Genomic DNA, 12,413 nt, shown 5'->3' on the forward strand with positions numbered 1-12,413 from the left:
CGGGGTGGGCCGACGTCATTACCTCATCTTAAAAATGGAAGCAAACATGGCAATGGAAAGAACACGTGCACTGCCCAAGGCTGTTGGGACAAGGGCAATGCTGCACTTGGACGTGCACATTCCTGGCTTTTACCTTCACCTATAATCCACTGGCTATTTATGGCAGTCATGCATACTTCACAACCAGCACAATTACATTCTTACAGCTCAGAAAAGGAGTAGGAAGGAAGCTTCAGGTCCTTTGAAGAAACACACTACTAATTCCAGACACAGATCAAATTATGACCCAGTCTGGCAGACAAAATTCACCAAATCCCATGACAGAGAATGTAAGGCTTTGGAGTTGTTTACTCATGGTAACCACAGCTGAGTGAACAGAGATTAACCTCCAAGGGCAGTAGAAGGATTAGTTTAAAATACCAGAATTAAAGGGGAGTCCACATTTGCTTACTATAATGGAAGCCCCTGTTTTCTCCCATCTCACCATGCTAGTCTCACCTAAATCCTGTAATAAAGCAAACAAAAACTATCCAAATGAACCAAATCTTAAGCTCCTGTTAAATCATGAGCCTCCCCATGAGCCATTGACAAATCATCACTGACAATGTCTTCGATCTGATGTCTGTTACTAAGGAGCACAGGTTGTTTCTGTATCTGTCTGAACAGTAATGCAAAACATACACTCAGCTGCTACCGAGGGGATCAACCCTGCCACTAAAGGGAAAAAAATGGCACAGACATACTCAAAGGCACCAGATCAAGGCATGTTTATATTAGGAGTCACTTCCATTAATCTGGGGGGAAAGGTGACATACATGAAAAATTATGAAAGATGGTACAAGAGTTTCTCTCTTGCCTCCTTGAAAATGGCTTTAATAAGAAAACCGTTATTAATTTTAAAATGAGTGAGCAAAACTAGACCAACTTGCCACTTCTTTCTCAACAAAGTACAGTTAACAATTAACCTCTCCTTCTTAGCAGGTGGCATAACAATAAATGTAGATAAATGTAGTCAGTTTGCTCACAAAGTATTTTTATGAACAAAAATCTTAAAGAAAAATATCTGTGCTAATGGATTAGCAATATTAATTCCTGGGAAGAGAAATCTCCTGGAAAAGAGAGATAGCAAGTCCATGAATGGAAAACAGCACAACCATTGCTAAAGAATCTTCCTTGAAAGCACGGTAGCAAGGAACAGCCTTCAGATAATGAACAAATGTATAGCCAGTTCACGTGATTACTTGTCCACCAACTCCAGCCATTTCCATGCAAGGTACTGAGGCACATTCTCTGGGGGAAAGAGAAGGAAGCTGGCATAATTAAAATGCATTACGTGCACAGTCAAAAGTCACGCAGACTTTGGTGTTTCCGGCTTCCTTGCCACGCAGGCCCAAGTTACCATCCACTTGAATGACAGTACTAAATAGCTGTTTAAGTTCTAACAGTAAATACAATTCAGGGGGAAAAGCAAAACCATTGGATCTATCCTCCCTAATCACCCATCCATGTCTCTTCTTTCCTGTTGCTACAGACCATGGCTATTTGCTCTAAATCAAATGTCGCAGCATAAAGGTAAGTATTTCCCTAGGAAAAAACCTTCAACCTTTGTATTTAGGTGTGTACATACTATACATATCTCTTTTTTTCTAGTGCAATAACATTAAAGAATAACTTCTGTCAGAGTTTGGATGAAAGGGAGTCCACAATTCTGGGAAGTTTTACTCTTCAAAAAGCCCTAAGTCCTGCACCAATGACTTTTACTCTTGCAGTGTATTCTTAAGGGTGATGGAACTATAAAGACAACTCCAGACCTTTGCCAACAATAGTTTCTTGGTTCTTTTAGTTTCGTTCACTGTTCTAAGCAAAAGAGGAATTTGGAAAAGCAATTAAGCTGCAAATGCTGGCAGCTTCTGTTTGATTTGACAGATAAGCTTTATCTGAATTAAGGCGTATAAATGCGTTGGTACAGCAAGTGTTACTCCACTGGGCACAATGCCACATTCAGGGCAGCTCAAGTAATGGAGAAATTACTCAGGAGAGTAAAACACACATGTACAATCCCGCAGTGCATTCCCATATAGTGCGAGGAGTTTTAATTCCACATCTGTAGAATATCAAAACTAAGAATGGAAAATATCTATGGCATGGCCGGGCTCTTGTAAAGTGGAAAATATGAGATGTTAGGAGTTTTGTTTTCTGCTAATCATCTAGCAAGCCCATTAGTCATGGAATGCCTCTAAACTCAGTGAATCTGAGAAGAAAGAAATAGGAACAACAACATTAAGAGAAAATACAGCACATTTCAGGAGTGAAATATTCCTTCTCCCATTTTAAAATAATTCTTCTTGCAAAGATGGAAGTATGGATCAAAATTTGGTCTTTGATTCTTCATATTTAAGAGATACGTATTTGAGTTCACAATTATTTGGATGCAGCAAATTACTTTAAAAAAAAAAATTAAAGGGGCAGACTGATGATGGTGTAACCCAGCAAGTATTACTTCCAACACCATTGCTCACATTCAGTAAAGTATCCAACCTATTGTGCATATTCCAAATATCCTGTCAAATACATCCTTACTGTGGCAACCTGCTCACTGGGGGATCTTTTCTGCGTGACTCCAATAACAGCCAAAGGAAAAAAAAGGAAAAAATGCCAAGAATTATTCACAGACTCAGATATTATCCCCAAAATAAGTGCACAGTAGTACAGCAGATGAGCTCTACACAATGAAAACTGCTGCCATATTTTGCACTTCAGAGGGGTCAAAATCATTGGTATATTTGGGGGTATTATGCAGTCGTGACGTGGCAGTTTTAAAATTTATAGTTGCTTAAGTTAATGATACTGTATTCACTTTCACTGACTAGCAGAGCCTTTTAAATGGGTTTGGAAACAATGTTCATATTTTTGAAAGGTAAGGTCATGCCACATCTTGATGACACAGCAACAAAGAAATGGTAACTGTAATTCACCACTTTCATGCTAACTTACAAAAAGAACATCTGCTCAACTACAGGCCTTCTACATTTCAGCCATGAAGTATTCCAATTAACTTCAAAGTTAATGGGATCACCAGGAAATACTCAAACACTGGAAATGTCACAAAGCAGAACAGCATCATCAGTACCATTTAGGGAAAATTCACTAAAGATTTCACTAAATTGCTAACAGTTTGCACTGGTGAGTGCAGAAATTAGTTCCCTGGATATGAGATAGGGAAAAAATTGCCCCAAAATGATAGGGTTTTGTTGTTTTTTCGTATGGGTTTTTTTTTAATGGTTACAATGGGGCTGAATTTTTTACAGGTTGGGCTTTAGTTTCTGAAGGAAGAATCTCCATTTCCACATGGAGACCACTTTGGTGGTGGGCAAAGACCTAACTTTTTCCTCAGCAAAATTAACAGTGACAAGACAGAAAGTCAGAACCTTCTTTGATAATGAAAACACCAAACAGAAAACAAGCTCAGCCAGACAATAACTTTAGAAGTGAGGTCTACATCTCATTCTTTTTATTGGGAAAAAAAAACCCAACAGCAATACGCCCTGCATCTTCTCTGCTAATACTGAGTATGCCTATGAAAAACACCTCAAGAAGGACCTTCACAAATGCCAGAGGCAGACTTAGAGCTTTAGAACTGTCCCCTTACAAATAAATAATCATTCTGCTACTTTATTAAACAAATAATGTCCGAAAGCTTCTAAAACATCCAGGTGTCCCTGCTTCACAAGCCTTGTTGTTAACTGACACCCAATGCCTATAAGGTCAGCAAATATTGCATGGTTGCAAGGGGAACATCCCTTGTTTGGGTCACCTGACTGTCAGCTGAAGATGACCAGAGTTTATTTGGATGACTCCTTTATTTCTAGCACCTTCACTATGTAAGGATTTCATTTCTCAGCCAAAATTGAAGAGGTCGGCAGAAAAGCTTGATCCTTAAGTACTCAATTGTCTAAATGAAACAGATCCATTTTGCACTAAAATTTCTGTCTTTTTTGTATTGTATATTCATTTTCCAAAATACAGCATGTGCTCTTCCAATGGCCAATGTAAATTTATTTCTATTCAGAGGCCAAATAAGGAACTAGTTTTCCTTGTACAACTAATACAGAATTAACATCTTGCATATACTTTAAAAGAAAACTCAGTCTGTCCTAAGGGTGAATTTTCCTCAGAATTCTTCACTGGAGAGAACTGACCTCCCGATAGAGGATCTGTTCCCTGAGAATCATCTACAACCAGCTTTTAACTTGCTCTCTAAGTCTTCACATGTCCTGAATAAAGAGAAACAGCGAGTTACCAAAAAATGTTGGTCCAAGCTTGTGGCTTGGTGCCCAGCAATCTCTGCTCCAAAAGTCCTTTTACCCAGTATCACATTGTGAAGTCTAAAAATAGCCTAGCCTCTATATTTACACTGTTGGATAAGGTAAGTCCCTAAATTCATGTTCAAAGCATGTAAATAAAAATTCTTACTTTGCAGAAGCCCTGAGACCTGAAAGAGTAAATGTCTAAATGCCCATCATGTCTTAAAATCAGTCCCCTGCTCTGCAGCCTGAATGTAGTGCTGTATATGCAATTTTGGATGCCTAGATTTAGATGCTTTCTAAAAACAGTCTCAATAAAGCTGCTGACAATTTAAAACAGGAATTTAGAGGCCTGCTGCTTTCTCCCAGTTGTATAGGTGCTTTCTAGCTTTTCCAGCCCAAGTGTTTTCCAATGTAGGAATGACAAAATAGGCAGTGGGTTCAGTGTTACACGCAGGACTCAGCTGCAGGTCCCCCTGCCCTGAGTGCACGCGGTTTCCACTGACGTTCAAGCGAGCTCTGCATGTGCTAAAGGGGAAATCTTATTTGGCAAGTGACACTACCACACAGCATTGCAATCCACTGAGTACAGAGACAAATCCTGCTTTCATCCTTCTGCAGCAGCAAAGCCACATTAGCTGACACTCCCTTCCCTGAACCAATCGTGGACATATCCTTGTTTTGATTTAAATATGTTCCTGAGCAGGAAGGGCAGAGGATGGTAATTTATTTCCACAGAAAAATATGAGTGGCTATAATGATTAATAGGAACATAATTTTTCATAACACTGGGATACTAAAAAGAGAAAGAAATGTGGGACAAGTTATGTAATGTGTACTTACTGAAATATGCTTCATGTCTCTGAAAGGAGATATGATTTGCCATCTCTGGAGTGAACATGAGCTTTGCTACTAAGGGAAACTTCAGCTGCTTTAAATCACAAATCAATTCCCCCTAATTTATTCTAATTTATGGTGAAATATCCTTGTGTATAGCATCAGGAATATGCTGAGGAAGAAGAATCAAAAACTACTACACCCAAGACTGCATGACATATTCCCACCTCAAAAAGAACAGTATCATCCCTGTGACACTGGGGAGACAGTGACACAAACTCAGTGACCCCAATGAGTACAAGAGCTGCCTTGCCCAAATCCCCCGAGGATAAAGCAAGGTTAACACAGCTGCCCTGTGTCAGGACTGAAGCTTCCTGCAGACGATGAGACGTTAGTCTGAATCACTTACAAATAGCAACTGTACCCAGAGGAACAAGTGTCTTGGAAAGAAACCACTGTTACCTAGGATGACACTTCTCTTGGAACTGTGCTGAAGTTTCCAGGACAGACTCACTTCAAGTCAAGGGATTAGAAGGCATGTTCACAAAATTTTTCCTCAGGGCAGCACAGAAGTATCACATCATTTCTCTATTTTTCTTCTAAAACAGGATTAGACACTCATGCATGTCTGCATCAAAACCCAGGATTTTTAGCTGTGGTCTATTGGGCACTGGGACCAGCCTTCAAACTCGTATTATGGTCTTCACAGTGACTTAAGAAAAGGATGCAAAATTATCCATGTTCCTTCTACTGCAAGCTGCCACTCTTCAAAGAGAGGGTCTCTTCATCCTTTCTCCATCATGGAAGCATGGACAGAGGCTTCCAGGCAGTGAAGCCAGTGAGGGGCTGTGGGAACTACTTTCCTCAAGGGGAAAACAGAAAAGTGTTTTTCACCTAATGGTTATAATAAAGTGGATGCCAATGCAGTTTAGGGCCTAGCAAAATAAGTAACTAGAAGTTATGTTAGATTGTATTCTTCATTTAGACAAAAGAATCTGCCTGGAACATAAATAAACCAGAAGCAAAACAAGTCTACTTCAGAAGATGGTGATCCCTGGACACAATTACTCTTTATATAAAGTTTCTTATTATACAAGAAGGCAGGTTGTCCTTTCTGAAGAACAAAAAATACACATGAATAACTTCACACCCCAGTAAGCTTACCAGCTGGGGGAAAGAATTAGAGCAAGTGATAAATGAAACCTGAGATTCTAAAGGAATCTTGATATTGATTGTCAAACCAGAAGTTCACTGAAGTTCTACACAGAGGTCCCAGGCAAGATGATGAACTGTGCAGAGAATGAAACAATGGAGGAATAAACTGAAATAATACTGAAAACATGCTCGTTTAATACATTCGTTTCAGGAAAAAGTGTTTAAATAACCAAACCACATAAGCAATAAAACAGGTACGGTGTTCACCTGCTGCAGAGTCCTCCTTGCTGAAGGCAGTGGTTACCATAAGGTATTGTATCAGCCACAGAAATGTTTTCACAGCAGGGCTACCTTTGGCTGGCAGCCAGAACGCCTGTTTTTGAACCAAGGCAAAATGTTGATAACTGTTCTCTTTCTCAAGTGTGGGAAAAAAAGGGAAACATCAAAGTAAGCTTTTCCACCTTATTCGTACTGTTGTTTTTTTCTTTTTTAATACAAAGGTATTTTCCTGCCAGTTTTTGTCCTATGAAAACACTTGGCCAGCTGATTCCTTCTTGGGTTATTTTATTGACCATTTCCTGCCAGCACAGTTCCTGTGTGTGCACACCACAGTGCTCCTACTTAGCCAGAACTCCACCTCAACTTCTGTGCCTTTACACTCACATGGTGCTCTCAGCTTGGCAGACTTATGTTTAATTTAAAATTATTTCAGCATGAAAAGCTATATAAACCATACTTAACAAATGCAGGGCTTGATGGTGCTCATGTTTGGATGTAAAAAAAATAGTCCAAAACCTCTTCTTTTTGTTCAAATTTGTTTCTAGCTCTACAACCTTTTATTTGCTCCTCAGACCACCTTTCTGCTGAAGCATTCTTGAACTCATACTTCAATTATTCCAGTCTTGCTTTGGAGCTGTAACCCCCAGCAATCATTAGACCAAACACACATAAAATTGAACAGGTGTTTGTTTACTGGTAGGAGCAGGAGCTTATTTTTCTTTAAACCACAAATTATTTCCCCTTACCCCAATTATTCTTAGCTTTATTTACCAGTGTTTACCATTTTAAGGCTGATTTTAAGGGGTGGCATTTTGCTCTCTTCTTTGTTTATTTTGAAGAGTTTGCACTGTCCTGACTTAAAAACAAGCATATGAACTACAAACCGCATATAAAGGAACTCACACTGCTCATAATAAAGTCTTTGTCTTCTCTGAGTTAGTTTCAAACCACCTAATTTATAGAAGTTAGAACAACAAGATACTCACATCATGAGTACTGCCAGCATCATAAGCCAAACTTGCAGCTGCCTTAACAGAGAGAAAATAATTCAGTGCAGATGAAGGCAGCAAGTTTTTGGTTTTTTCTGAGTCAGGAACAGCAATGCTGTTAAGATGTCAGTATTTAATCTCAAGTTTTAAAGCTTTTTTTTTTTTTTTCCCAGCTCCTGTATTCACAAGAATTTGAGTCTTCCAATAGTTTCTTTTCAGAAAATTGAAAATATTTCTGAAGCATTTCAGACAAAAATTATGTTCTTTCCCCACAACGCAGTTAAAACCACATTCTTTATAAACCATTGTCCAGAAGATGGCTCTTCATTCTGAATGGCTGCATTTGTCAATACAAAGTTAGAAAAATAAGTATGAAACTAATCCACTGACCTGATTGTATCAGTAGAGCTCATAAAAACAAGATATACAGAAATGTTTGCCTTGGATCTGCATCTTCAAATACTTTAAAAACGTAGTATGTACTTTACCATTATGAACTGTATTTTGGACTAAAATTTTCCCCTTCACCTTCAAAAACAAAACCCCAAGATACTCTGCCAACTAGCCCAGCAAACAGAAGTTCAACAACTTGGCAGAATAGTCAGTCTTTTCTTTGAACTCCTATTTTGTTTGGAATGCCTCCTCTTCAAATCACAGTGCCACATCAAAAATAACAAAACAAAACTCTCAGGTATCCAAATCCTGTGGTGAAGGCATCTAAATAGATTCACTAGGTATGGAGAAGGAATTTGGAAGTGAATGCAGTATGAAAGGGGTTTATTTCCAAACAAACATCCACCCGCCAAAGAGATGTGCATGTCCTGCAATATTTAAGCAGAAGGGATCTTCTCTTTAAGAGCCCCTTACTCAGACACACTCCATGCTGGTGACACAATGTCAGACTGCAGTGTTGAGGCAAGCAGGGAGAAGACTTGGATCCTTTTGAAGGAAGAAAAAAACAACCTCAAAGCATATGTCAGGCTCACAGTGCAGTGGATCACCCACAGAAATGACAGAGTTTTCAACCAGTGGCCATCAGAACATGCACATACTGAAATAAAGCTCCCTGGCCAGCTGCTGGCTCTAATTAAGTCTTTGACAGCACAGGCTGGTGCTTGTGGCCTTAGCCCTGGGGATTAAATCAGGCTGTTGGCTTTGTGTTTTCTTAAAATGCTTATTTCAACTGGAAATGAAACATGAAAGTGTCAGACAACTGTAAGTAATAAACCTTGAGGAGTCACCCCATATCTGTTGTCCCTGTAGGCCGAATTACAGCCATACCCACACCACCACCCCATTCCCCGGGCTGCTGAGGCAGTATTCCCACTCACACTGAGCAGTAGGGGCAACACTGTGCCTCCAAAACTGAAGCTCCATCCCCACCTCTGCACAGAAAATGTATTTCCAATGTGTCTGTACTAAATGCAGAAGGATCCCACAGCATGGAAAAGGTGCCACTGAAGAAATGCTCGTATTTTTATGGATTAGTTAACTTCAGTCAAACACAGACCAGAGTCTCCAATGAGTTGTACCTATTGAACTATGAATTTCAGTATTATTTAAGGAAGTATTATTTAACAACTAAGATAATTAAACCAGCCTGCCAGCCTGTGAGCAAGGGCAACATTTACCTGTCATCCTCCTTTAGGTCTTCTTCTGTTACAGACAAGGCAGGTAAGACAAGGGAGCTTCTTTTTCTCAGGCTTTTTTCTGAATTGCTACTGGGTCTGATGTGGCAAAGGTAAATCCTACAAAATAAACCATCCTATTTGCTTTAAGAAAACTTGAGGATAATGAGATTACTAAATCATATACTGAATGAATCTTAGAATGTCTTCCTACGGATCCCAGATAAAAAGCTATATTCTTTGGATCCTGAACAGAAAGACAACAGTAACAATATTTTGAAAAGCCTATCAAATTACAGAATATTGTACATTACTGAATACATCAATACCTCAAATGTAATGATCCCATGCCAGTCTGTCCAATGTAGCTATGGAGAAAGTACCAACCCAGCTTGTAATTGAAATGAAAATACATGAAAATACTTCACTCTTCATCTGAAAAAAAAAAAAAAATCCCTAAGAAAAATTTCAAACTGGATCTATCAAGAAAAAAAAAGGCTTTTCTACACTTTTCATAGGCAGGGAAGGATATTCCAGATAACTCTACAGTGGATTTTTTTCACTCAAACATATTTGAAGTGGAAATAGGGAACCCTGTACTGCCTCTGTCAGACTGCAAGACATATTTAATGAAAATTTATGACAACAACAGGACTTGGTCTCATTTGCAACACATTTAGGAGGCCTAGGTTCAGAATTTAAGTAAAAACAAGATTATAAGTACACTTAGATCTATGGGGGCCAGTTTCATTTGAAAAAAAAGCAACTGTTGGCAGTTTATCTCTACCTAAAGGACCAGTTTAATATTAAATAGCAACTGTTGGCACTTTATGTCTACCTAACATGTCTGTCTAGCTTATTTTTTTGCTCCAGTCAGGTATCTTACAGTAAGTTATACCTCTAAATTGCTATCTGAAGAACAGATGGACACAGAATACAGAAACATCAGGTTCATCATTAATTGAACAGCAACTTTGCCATTGTGTAGTAATTACAACCCCCTTTTTACAAACATATATGTGAATTAGGCACTACACATACATTAACAGCCTGAATAGTTCATAGATTTAAATTTATGGCATGAAGTTAGGCATACATGGCAGTCACAGTCCCAAGTTGAATTAAGCACCTGCTAAGAACTGAGGCTTTATTCAGCAATTAAATTGCAGGGGGGGAGGAGAGGAGAGGAGAGGAGAGGAGAGGAGAGGAGAGGAGAGGAGAGGAGAGGAGAGGAGAGGAGAGGAGAGGAGAGGAGAGGAGAGGAGAGGAGAGGAGAGGAGAGGAGAGGAGAGGAGAGGAGAGGAGAGGAGAGGAGAGGAGAGGAGAGGAGAGGAGAGGAGAGGAGAGGAGAGGAGAGGAGAGGAGAGGAGAGGAGAGGAGAGGAGAGGAGAGGAGAGGAGAGGAGAGGAGAGGAGAGGAGAGGAGAGGAGAGGAGAGGAGAGGAGAGGAGAGGAGAGGAGAGGAGAGGAGAGGAGAGGAGAGGAGAGGAGAGGAGAGGAGAGGAGAGGAGAGGAGAGGAGAGATCAGGATTTTTCCACTTGCCAGGTGGGGTGTCCTTTCTGGTCAATTATGCAATTTAGAGGAAGCAGCGTGGTGGGAAAGAACCCACAAGGTGCTTGAAAAGACCAGACCAAAAGGAAAAATCTTACTTGGTTAAACAAAAACGGCCTAAATAAAGAAGACAGGAAAATGTTTCCCTTGTTACCAGGCTGACTAAACATCCTAGTTTGGCACTGGTCAAGTAGTTCTCATTGACAAGCAAGGTTTGATTTTTTGATGATGTCACTTGGTACTGTCATTCTTTCACCTTCCTTAGCTTTTACCTATAATTACGGACATTCTACTGGTCATGTGCATACATGAATGATGTTTCAGCAACCCCGTGTATTTTATAGTGCCCTGAACTTCTTTGAGCATTATAAAAGAAAGTAGCATTGAACAGGATCAGTTCTAGTTTTGCAGTCATGACAGACACACATTCTTTATTTCAGCTGCAATGACTTATTACTACTTATTGCTTATTACTACTTCAGCTAGTGGCAAAATCTTGACATACTAGTAAGTAGTAAATTAAATTCTAGGATAGTCACTCTACAAAGCTTTTTAGAGCTCAACTTCAAAATTATAAAATTTATGTTCTTTTTATTCTATCAAATCATTAGTTAATGGGAATTAGAATGGACTAAACATGAGACTATCCCATTTTGGATGCTGTTTGATATTTCCTCCTGGATTAAACATTTAAGTCAGTGTCAATCAGATGAATGCCCACTTTATAATTGCTTTTGGATATGGCTTTACCAAATTGCATTTGATCTTCCCCCCACCACCACCCTCCAACCCATCAGGTTATTTTAACATTTAAATTCTTCCCTTCAAACCCATTTGACAGGCTGGTGGTGAACCACTAAGACTATTCTAAGTTGTTAGTTGAGCAGATAAGATTCAATCACGACAGTGACCATGCTTGTTTGTACCATTAAAAGTGTCTGATCCAGGCACAAAAGCTAGAAAAAAAATCACCAATCAGCAATAGCAGAGGTCAATTCTGATGGTGAGGATTAAAATGAACATTTCTTTGGGGCAGAAATGGCCAGGATTTCAGAAATATGTTTTGCAAAGCTAAGCAAAGGGAATAGAGAGCTTGAGGGAAAAATAATACAGTTTTTTAGTTGGACAGGCAGACTTTCAGGACATTGGATCAGGCACATACATTTTACCTGTCTCAAAGTGCTTCTTGTTGAAAAGTTCTGCATGTTGTGTTGGTTTATTTTATTACTCTCCAGATTCCCTTTACTGACAGAATTCCTTTCCCCTGTCATGTCAGGATACAAGCAATTTTCTGATCAATCCTCCAAGCCAAATAAGACCATCATTTTCCACAACAAAAAGGGACTTCCTAAAACAAACTCAAATCCAAACCAGAAATACAAGAATTTCACCTTGCTTTTACTGCCCCAAAATTCATCTAGCTGCATTCAGACAGGAGGGCAAGGGGGGAATGTTCCCCTCTGCCACTGTTTTATTCTGTCCAAAGTTGGTCGCTTGAAGTATCTGTACGCTACGAATCACACATTTCTTTGATAAACTGATACAACACTATCCTGGAATGCTGGATATTCCTGAGCTTCAAATTGGTGAAAGTTTTTTGTCCCTAATGCACAAAGAAAGTGAAGGGATTTTGAGTAACAGTTTGCAAGGCGTGTGCTTGTTGAGCAATT

General features: G+C 39.4%; 1 long non-coding RNA gene across 2 annotated transcripts in view; it reads right to left on the reverse strand.

Moving 5' to 3' along the window:
* The window catches only part of LOC138109335 (uncharacterized), a 36,154-nt gene extending 26,532 nt beyond the window's left edge, over nt 1–9,622 (reverse strand). For both annotated transcript variants that reach the window (XR_011150418.1, XR_011150417.1), the window contains exons 1-2: nt 9,522–9,622; nt 9,196–9,312 (exon numbers count right to left, since the gene is read on the reverse strand). This is a non-coding gene — a long non-coding RNA (uncharacterized lncRNA). The remainder of the gene's footprint in view (nt 1–9,195; nt 9,313–9,521) is intronic.
* Nucleotides 9,623–12,413: the final 2,791 nt, after the last annotated feature.

Source organism: Aphelocoma coerulescens, chromosome 4 (genome assembly GCF_041296385.1).
Source record: "Aphelocoma coerulescens isolate FSJ_1873_10779 chromosome 4, UR_Acoe_1.0, whole genome shotgun sequence".
Taxonomy (NCBI): domain Eukaryota; kingdom Metazoa; phylum Chordata; class Aves; order Passeriformes; family Corvidae; genus Aphelocoma; species Aphelocoma coerulescens.